Raw genomic sequence first — 8404 nt, 5'->3', positions numbered from 1 at the left:
CTTGAACACTTTCATTTATTAGTTATAAAAAATATTGGAGATGGGCGGCACAGTGGCGCAGTAGTTAGCACCACAGTCTCACAGCTCCAGCGACCCGGGTTCGATTCTGGGTACTGCCTGTGCGGAGTTTGCAAGTTCTCCCTGTGACCGCGTGGGTTTTCGCCGGGTGCTCCGGTTTCCTCCCACAAAAACTTGCAGGTTGATAGGTAAATTGCCCCTAGTATAGGTCGGTGGTAGGGGAAGGTGGGGATGTGGTAGGAAGATGGGATTAGTGTAGGATGGGTGGTTGATGGTTGGCACAGACTTGGTGGGCCGAAGGGCCTGTTTCAGTGCTGTATCTCTAAATAAAAAATAAAATAAATAAATGGGAGAAAGGTAAAGTAAAATACTGCAGATGCTAGAAATCTGAAATAAAAACAAGAAATGCTGGAAATACTGTGGAGAGAGAAACAGAGTTAACATTTCAGGTCAGTGACCCTTCATCAGAACAGGTTTTTAACAGTGTTTGGCCCCATACCATCAACATCCGAAAAGAGGAGAGACAGTTTGACGCTTTGAGTAAAAACCCTTCCTCAGAACTGGTCATTAAAGAGCCATTGAATGGTCTCTGTCTGAAACATTAACTTGTCTTTTTTTCTTTCCAAATACTGACAGACCTGTTTTGTATTTCCAGCATATTTCAACTCAGTTTTTAAATGGGTTTATAATTCATTTTTAAAAAAATAGCTCCTCACTCTTCCTGCTAATCCAGCAGTCATTTTTTAGAACACAATTTTAGCTAGTGCTCACTTATCAAACTCCAGTGCTAAGAACAAATGAAATGAATGCAAAATGAATTCGGAATTTCGACCGTGAATAAACAATGGCCAATATCGAACCGCTCGGATAAGAACAGAAATTTCTGGAAATATTCAGCAGGTCAGGCAACATCAGTGAAGACAGAAACAAAACTAACATTTTAGATCAAAGACCTTTCAATGTAGTATTTTATTTTGGATTAAGCACCTCAGGTTGTGGTTTGTTGTGTATTTTGCTAGGCACTGAGTGGCGTATAATTTGTAATCGAAGCATATGAGAGCTTGACAGATGGCAGTTCCAACCTTTTTCTCTCCACCTTAAACTTTTCTTGTTGCTACCATGGTGAGTGCTCCTTCTCTTGTTCCTGTCGAACTCCAGACACATTGTCCTAGAAGGTCTTCCTATATCCTCAGGCTTTGGGTCACATCTGCTACTTCAAGTCCTACTCATTGCCCATTTTTTCTCCTCTAAAAAATAATTTGTAATGTTTTCTATGTTAAGGATGCTACATAAATGTAAGTCGCTGTTGTTATTGTTTCACTTCACTGTGGTCCTCTGCTCTACCAGCATGGTTATTTGAAGGATCGTGCCCTGGACATCAGAACTATGAAGCTCCTCAGTTTGCCCTTCAACCTACAGCCTTTCAATACCTGTGTTTGGTGTCAGCTAAAGTGCTTTTATACAACATGAAGACCACACAAGCACTGACGGGTCATGATGCATGTTTATATTTTACCAGATATTCCTGACACCCAGCCTTAGCAACTCTGGCAGGTTCTACTTTTGTGTTGCAGCATAACTCATGCATTGAGAAACTGCGATGTTAACACGGGTCTCACAGTGTAATGCTTTAATCTGTACTCCTTGATTCAGCTTGTCTTCTCCACTTCTCAACCTTAAAAAAAATCAAGATGTAAATGAAGCAAAATACATGTTCTTTACAAGATGAGACACTCCAAAACACACATACACTCACAGAAACACACCACTTACACAAAAACACCACACAAATACACCAAACACACATACACTCATACAGAGCCTGAGACCTGCAGCAACTTGTCAACAACACAGTTCCATTTAATCTGTAAAAAACACTCATTCTAATCCTAACAATGGCACCACCATTTGCTAATCTCTTTGTGTTTTGCACAAAACAGTTAAAACTGATGCTTCAAACTTTCCTAAGGATTCTTTGCCAATGAATGTAGGTTTACCTCGTGCGAGTAAAATCTATCATTAATGCTGAGAATGAGGACATTATTAATGAACTTGCATGAAACTAGGTGAAATAATTTCCCTGCCAATGGCCTAGAAGGTGAACACACAGCCCATTGTGTTTCTGCATCATACACATCGGATTTGCTCTGAGCTGGAATGGAGATGGAGGCTATAATTGCATGGTTTCAGTGCCTGATCACACATTAACTCCGGGAAAGTGCCTGTGTGTGGGCATTAGCTGAGGACAGCGGGTGGGCTCAGGTTTGATGCTGGCAGACAATAAAAATGAATACTTGGGTGAGATATCAAATGAGAGACAGCACCTGAGAGGAAGGGAGAAAGAAAGCTGGGGGAAAAGCATAAACATTGAAGGTGGCTGAGAGTTACCAGGCAACCGCCAGAGGGCAATACAACGCTACTGTTAATGCTGACTATCAAAGTCACATTGTATATTTACTTGTTTATCGTTGAGAGAAAGAACTTGTGTTTATATACTGCCTTTTACATTCTGAGGACACCCCAGTGCAGCACAGCCAATGAATTACTTTTTAAGTATAGTCACTGTCGTAATGTCGGCAATTGTGGTGCCAAGTTGTGCACAACAAGACTCCACAAACAGCAAAAAACCGAATAACCAATTCATCTGTTTTGCTGGTCTTGTTGAGGGTAAATATTGGCCAAAAAACTAGGCCCAACTCCCTGATCTTCTTTCACAAATGCAATGGGATCCCTTACATCCAGCTGAATAGGCAGGCAATATGGGAGTGGGTAATTTTAACCAAGCCCACTTGGTGAGAAGCTGATGGGAACAGGCGGAAAGCTTTCGACCCATTGGCTGGGTTAGGTTAACATTACCTCTGGGGTCTCAGTTTAATATGTTATTCAAAAGACAATACCTCTGGTAATGCAGCACTCCCTCAATACTGCAGTGAAGTATTAGTCTAAGTCCTGGTGTTTGTCTTGAATCCACAACCTTCTGAATCAGAGGGGAGAGTCCTTACCTTTATTTTTATTCATTCATGGGATGTGGGCATCGCTGGCCAGGCCAGCATTTATTGCCCATCCCTAATTACCCTTGAGAAGGTGGTGGTGAGCTGCCTTCTTGAACCGCTGCAGTCCGTTTGGGGTAGGTACACCCACAGTGCTGTTAGGAAGGGAGTTCCAGGATTTTGACCCAGCGACAGTGAAGGAACGGCGACATAGTTCCGAGTCAGGATGATGTGTGATTTGGAGGGGAACTTGCAGGTGGTGGTGTTCCCATGTATTTGCTGCCCTTGTCCTTCTAGTTGGTAGAGGTCGCAGGTTTGGAAGATGCTTTCTAAGGAGCCTTGGTGCATTGCTTTAGTGCATCTTGTAGATGGTACACACTGCTGCCACTGTGTGTTGGTGGTGGAGGGAGTGAATGTTTGTGGATGGGATGCCAATCAAGTGGGCTGCTTTCTCCTGGATGGTGTCGAGCTCCTTGAGTGTTGTTGGAGCTGTACCCATCCAGGCAAGTGGAGAGTATTCCATCACACTCCTGACTTGTGCCTTGTAGATGGTGGACAGGCTTTGGGGAATCAGGAGGTGAGTTACTCGCCACAGGATTCCTAGCCTCTGACCTGCTCTTGTAGCCACGGTATTTATGTGGCTACTCCAGTTCAGTTTCTGGTCAATGGTAGTCCCTAGGATGTTGATAGTGGGGGATTCAGCGATGGTAATGCTGTTGAATGTCAAGGGGAGATGGTTAGATTCTCTCTTGCTGGAGATGGTCATTGCCTGGCACTTGTGTGGCGTAAATGTTACTTGCCACTTATCAGCCCAAGCCTGGATATTGTCCAGGTCTTGCTGCATTTCTACATGGACTGCTTCAGTATCTGAGGAGTCACGAATGGTGCTGAACATTGTGCAATCATCAGCGAACATCCCCACTTTTGACCTTATGATTTGAAGGAAGGTCATTGATGAAGCAGCTGAAGATGGTTGGGCCCAGGACACTACCCTGAGGAACTCCTGCAGTGATGTCCTGGAGCTCAGATGATTGACCTCCAACAACCACAACCATCTTCCTTTGCGCTAGGTATGACTCCAGCCAGCGGAGGGTTTTCCCCCTGATTCCCATTGACCTCAGTTTTGTTAGGGCTCCTTGATGCCATACTCGGTCAAATGCTGCCTTGATGTCAAGGGCAGTCACTCTCACCTCACCTCTTGAGTTCAGCTCTTTTGTCCATGTTTGAACCAAGGCTGTAATGAGGTCAGGAGCTGAGTGGCTTTGGCGGAACCCAAACTGAGCGTCACTGAGCAGGTTATTGCTAAGCAAGTGCCGCTTGATGGCACTGTTGATGACACCTTCCATCACTTTACTGATGATTGGGAGTAGGCTGATGGGGCAGTAATTGGCCGGGTTGGAGTTGTCCTGCTTTTTGTGTACAGGACATACCTGGGCAATTTTCCACATTGCCGGGTAGATGCCAGTGTTGTAGCTGTACTGGAACAGCTTGTCTAGGGGCGCGGCAAGTTCTGGAGCACATGTCTTCAGTATTATTTCCGGAATATTGTCAGGGCCTATAGCCTTTGCAGTATCCAGTGCCTTCAGTCGTTTCTTGATATCACCCAGAGTGTGATACAGTACTGTGATACAGTATTTCATGCTCCTAGCAACAAGTTCACATAATTAACACTGAGAATTACAAATCTGTCACTGTGAAATAGAAACAAATGGCAGCAGAGAGCAATTAAACACAAGGTTTACAGCAACTGACTAATGACTTCGGTTCCCATTGGTAATTTTGACTCGTCCTCTCTTGCAGCTTACTGCGAGTTTCCTCCACAGAGACCAGATAACTGATCTGGGCTGTCCAACTGCATGATTCTTGTGTGCGACATTCCCAGAGCTGTGGCTGCTCAGCCCTGAATAACACATGCTGAAGGGGGCAGGTACTGATACCTCCTCAGTGGGATGTCACTGTGAATAGAGATAATTTTATATCATATCCCCATTCCAGTGACTCGTGATTTTGGGCAAGTCAATTGGGATTGCGAAAGCTTGCATTTATATAGCGCCTTTTACAACCTCAGGATATCCCAAAATGCTTTACAGCCAATGAAGTACTTTTGAAGTGTGGTCATTCTTACAATGTAGGAAAATGTGGCATCCAATTTGCACACAGCAAACTCCCACAAACAGCAGTGAAATAAATGAGCAGATGATCTGTTTTTGGGTGAATGTTGGCATGACCACTCCCCTGCTCTCTTTTGAATATTGCCATCTGAGAGGCCAGAGAGGGGGCTGGATTTTACCAGCCCTCTGAGAAGGGGCTTGGAGGCAATGGGGAGCTGGTAAAATGGCACAGGAAGGCAGGAGGGATGGTGTGCCATCATCTTCCTGGCACCATGCCATCTTGCCAGTGACAGAGAAAGTGGCAGATGGCCCTGCAGCCCAGAGGCCAATTGAGTAACTTAAGTGGCCAATTAAGGGCCTCTTCCCACCTCCGCTAGCATTTTGCCGGTGGTGGGCTGGACCCACTGCCGCGTGTGGAGACCGCCAAGTAAACCCTGGCAGCCTCCCAATGGGCTCCGGGAGCAGGGGGTGGGGGGGGGGGGTGCCACCTTTTCGGGCACTCTTTGGCCCATGGAGGGGCCCACAGCGGCAATAGCTGCCCTTGCTTGTCCTCACCAACCCCCCACTACCCCATCACCACCCCCTCAGAAGGGCCAGCCTATCTGGCCCTAGCACCCCAGACCTTGCTAATTGTGATTGGTGGGAGGATCTCCTTAATAGGCCCGTCCTCATTTGGCTTCCGCTGATAGGATACGGTCCTGGGACCTGCTAACTGCTGAAGTGGGGTCACCCCATTCCCCATCCACCACCACTCAGTTTATCATCTCATTCAAAAGATGACATCTCTGACAATGCAGCTGTTCCTCAGTAAACTTGAGGTCATCCAGAACTCTGCTGTCTATGTCCTAACTCGCACCCAGTCCAGTTCCCACATCACAACTGTTCTTCAGAGTTTAGAGTTTAGAGATACAGCACTGAAACAGGCCCTTCGGCCCACCGAGTCTGTGCCGACCATCAACCACCCATTTATACTAATCCTACACTAATCCCATATTCCGACCACATCCCCACCTGTCCCTATATTTCCCTACCACCTACCTATACTAGGGGCAATTTATAATGGCCAATTTACCTACCAACCTGCAAGTCTTTTGGCTTGTGGGAGGAAACCGGAGCACCCGGAGGAAACCCACGCAGACACAGGGAGAACTTGCAAACTCCACACAGGCAGTACCCAGAATTGAACCCGGGTCGCTGGAGCTGTGAGGCGGCGGTGCTAACCACTGCGCCACTGTGCCGCCCTAACCATCGTTGGCTCCCAGTCAAACAATGCAAAATTCTTATCCTTATTTTCCAATCCCTCCATGACCTTGCCTCTCCCTCCCTCGCTGTAATCTCTTCCAGCCCCACATCCTCCGAGGTATCAGCGGTCACCTAATTCTGGCTTGCTGAGCATCCCTGATTTTAATTGCTTCACCATTGGTGGTTGTGCCTTCAGCTGCCTAAGCCCTAAACTCTTGAATTCCTTCACTAAACCTCTCCATTTCTCTTTCCTCCTTTAAGATACTCCTTAAAACTTACTTCTTTGACCAAGCTTTTGACTATCTGCCCTAAAATCACCTTTTGTGGCTCGGTGTCCAATTTTACTCCATGACGTTCCTGTAGAGCAAAGGTGCTATATAAATACAAACTGTTGCTGTTACTGCATTGGAGTTTTAGCCTAGATTATGGGCTCATGTCCTGGAGTTAGACTTGAACCCATGTCTCTCTGACTCCCAGGTGAGAGTGCTTCCTGCGAGCCAACGCTGACACACTGGACAGGATTTTCCCAGCCCCGGGGTGATGAGCTGGGAGACGGGGTTGGCTTCCTGATGCAGTCCTGCTGCCGGGGAATTTTCCCAGTGGAACGGCCCTATAAAGGGTTATTTTCCCAGGCGCTGGCATTTTGCCAGTGGCGGTGCAGCCCTCTGCCACACTGGGAGGCCACCAGCTTCATGGAGGTGGCCTCCCTGCAGCAGCCCCAGGGGAACATTGGAGCTGGAGGCTTCCCCCATGGCCCCAATGGGCACGGCCTGCCTGCTTGACCCCCTGATATTGAATTTTTTACTTACCTCTTAGAGGCGCTCTCTTGATTCTCAACCTGCATCAGCAGTGCCCACTTCTCCGGGTGGGGCTTCTAGTCCTCTGAATGTGCCAGCAGTATCAGGAAGCCGCCTGCCTTACTTAATTGGACGGCAAGCCTGGGGGCAGCCAATTTGGAAGCCGCCTCCAGTAAAATCGCTGAGTCAGTCCCACTGCCAGCAAATACAGTTCCATCGTTGGGGTCCCAAAATCCTGCCCACTGGATTAACAAAAGAGAATCGTCTATTCGTTTTTTGTAAATGTATATTGCATTCCTTGATTCTTCACCCTTCCCCCCTGCAAGTTCACCTCTCACTGTTCCCGAGGCGCTGACTCTGACTAAGGCACAGTTCCACAGGTGCTTACTCTCACCAGGTGGGTCATGTGGTCTGTGTACGCCGCTCTCTCTAGTATCCTACCAAGCGGTGTTTCTTCATGTGTGCTGACAGAATATTTGACTGTGGAGTGAATGGGGTTTGTCACAGCCGAGTCCAGTTCTCACCTGCCACCTGACAGGGTCACTGGATAGTGGTTAGGAACCTGGCTGATTTCTCTTCCTCTCAACCCAAGAGTATTGGGGCTAATTGTAGAGTCAAACCTCCATGCTGGCAGAAATCTAGTCACTGCACAAACCAGGGATGGGACCTGGGACAATGCTAGTCCATATGTTCAGTGCCACAGTGGGCAGGGCATTTGTCCACTAAGCCCTGGGGGCTCAACAGAATGATTTTCGGATGCAATTTTTGACATAAAGCCCGAAACTGGTGAAGACAGATTTTTGCATATCTAGCAGCGAGAGTTAATGATGTTGAGTAGAGGAAGCACATACAGTCGAGCCAGGAAAAACAGAGGCCAGCCCAGCACTTCAGAGTAAACCTCTTCTCCTTTATTGTTCTGTAGACATTTCCCTTAAAAACTTAGAAAGGGAGTGAATTTTTACTGATATACAAAGGAGGTACCAGGATCCAGGATGTACAATTTAGATTCAGTTGCAATGCATGAATTAGGAATGAAGTGAATGGAATATTATTAAGTAACTAACACCAATGAGGCCTGAGCAGCCTGGAGCCTTCCAGCAGCATTACTGTATTATTGAGAAGCTGAGTCAAAGGCCTGGGAGCAGGACAACAGCAAGGGTTGACAACAGCAAGGGGGGAAATCATGTAATGAATAGGAGACGATGAGCTTGGGTTTTTAGGAGGAAGGGATGACTGAGGCAATCTA

This window comes from Heterodontus francisci, chromosome 36 (genome assembly GCF_036365525.1).
Source record: "Heterodontus francisci isolate sHetFra1 chromosome 36, sHetFra1.hap1, whole genome shotgun sequence".
In the NCBI taxonomy this organism is placed as follows: Eukaryota; Metazoa; Chordata; class Chondrichthyes; order Heterodontiformes; family Heterodontidae; genus Heterodontus; species Heterodontus francisci.
Note: the sequence above shows the minus strand (reverse complement) of the source record.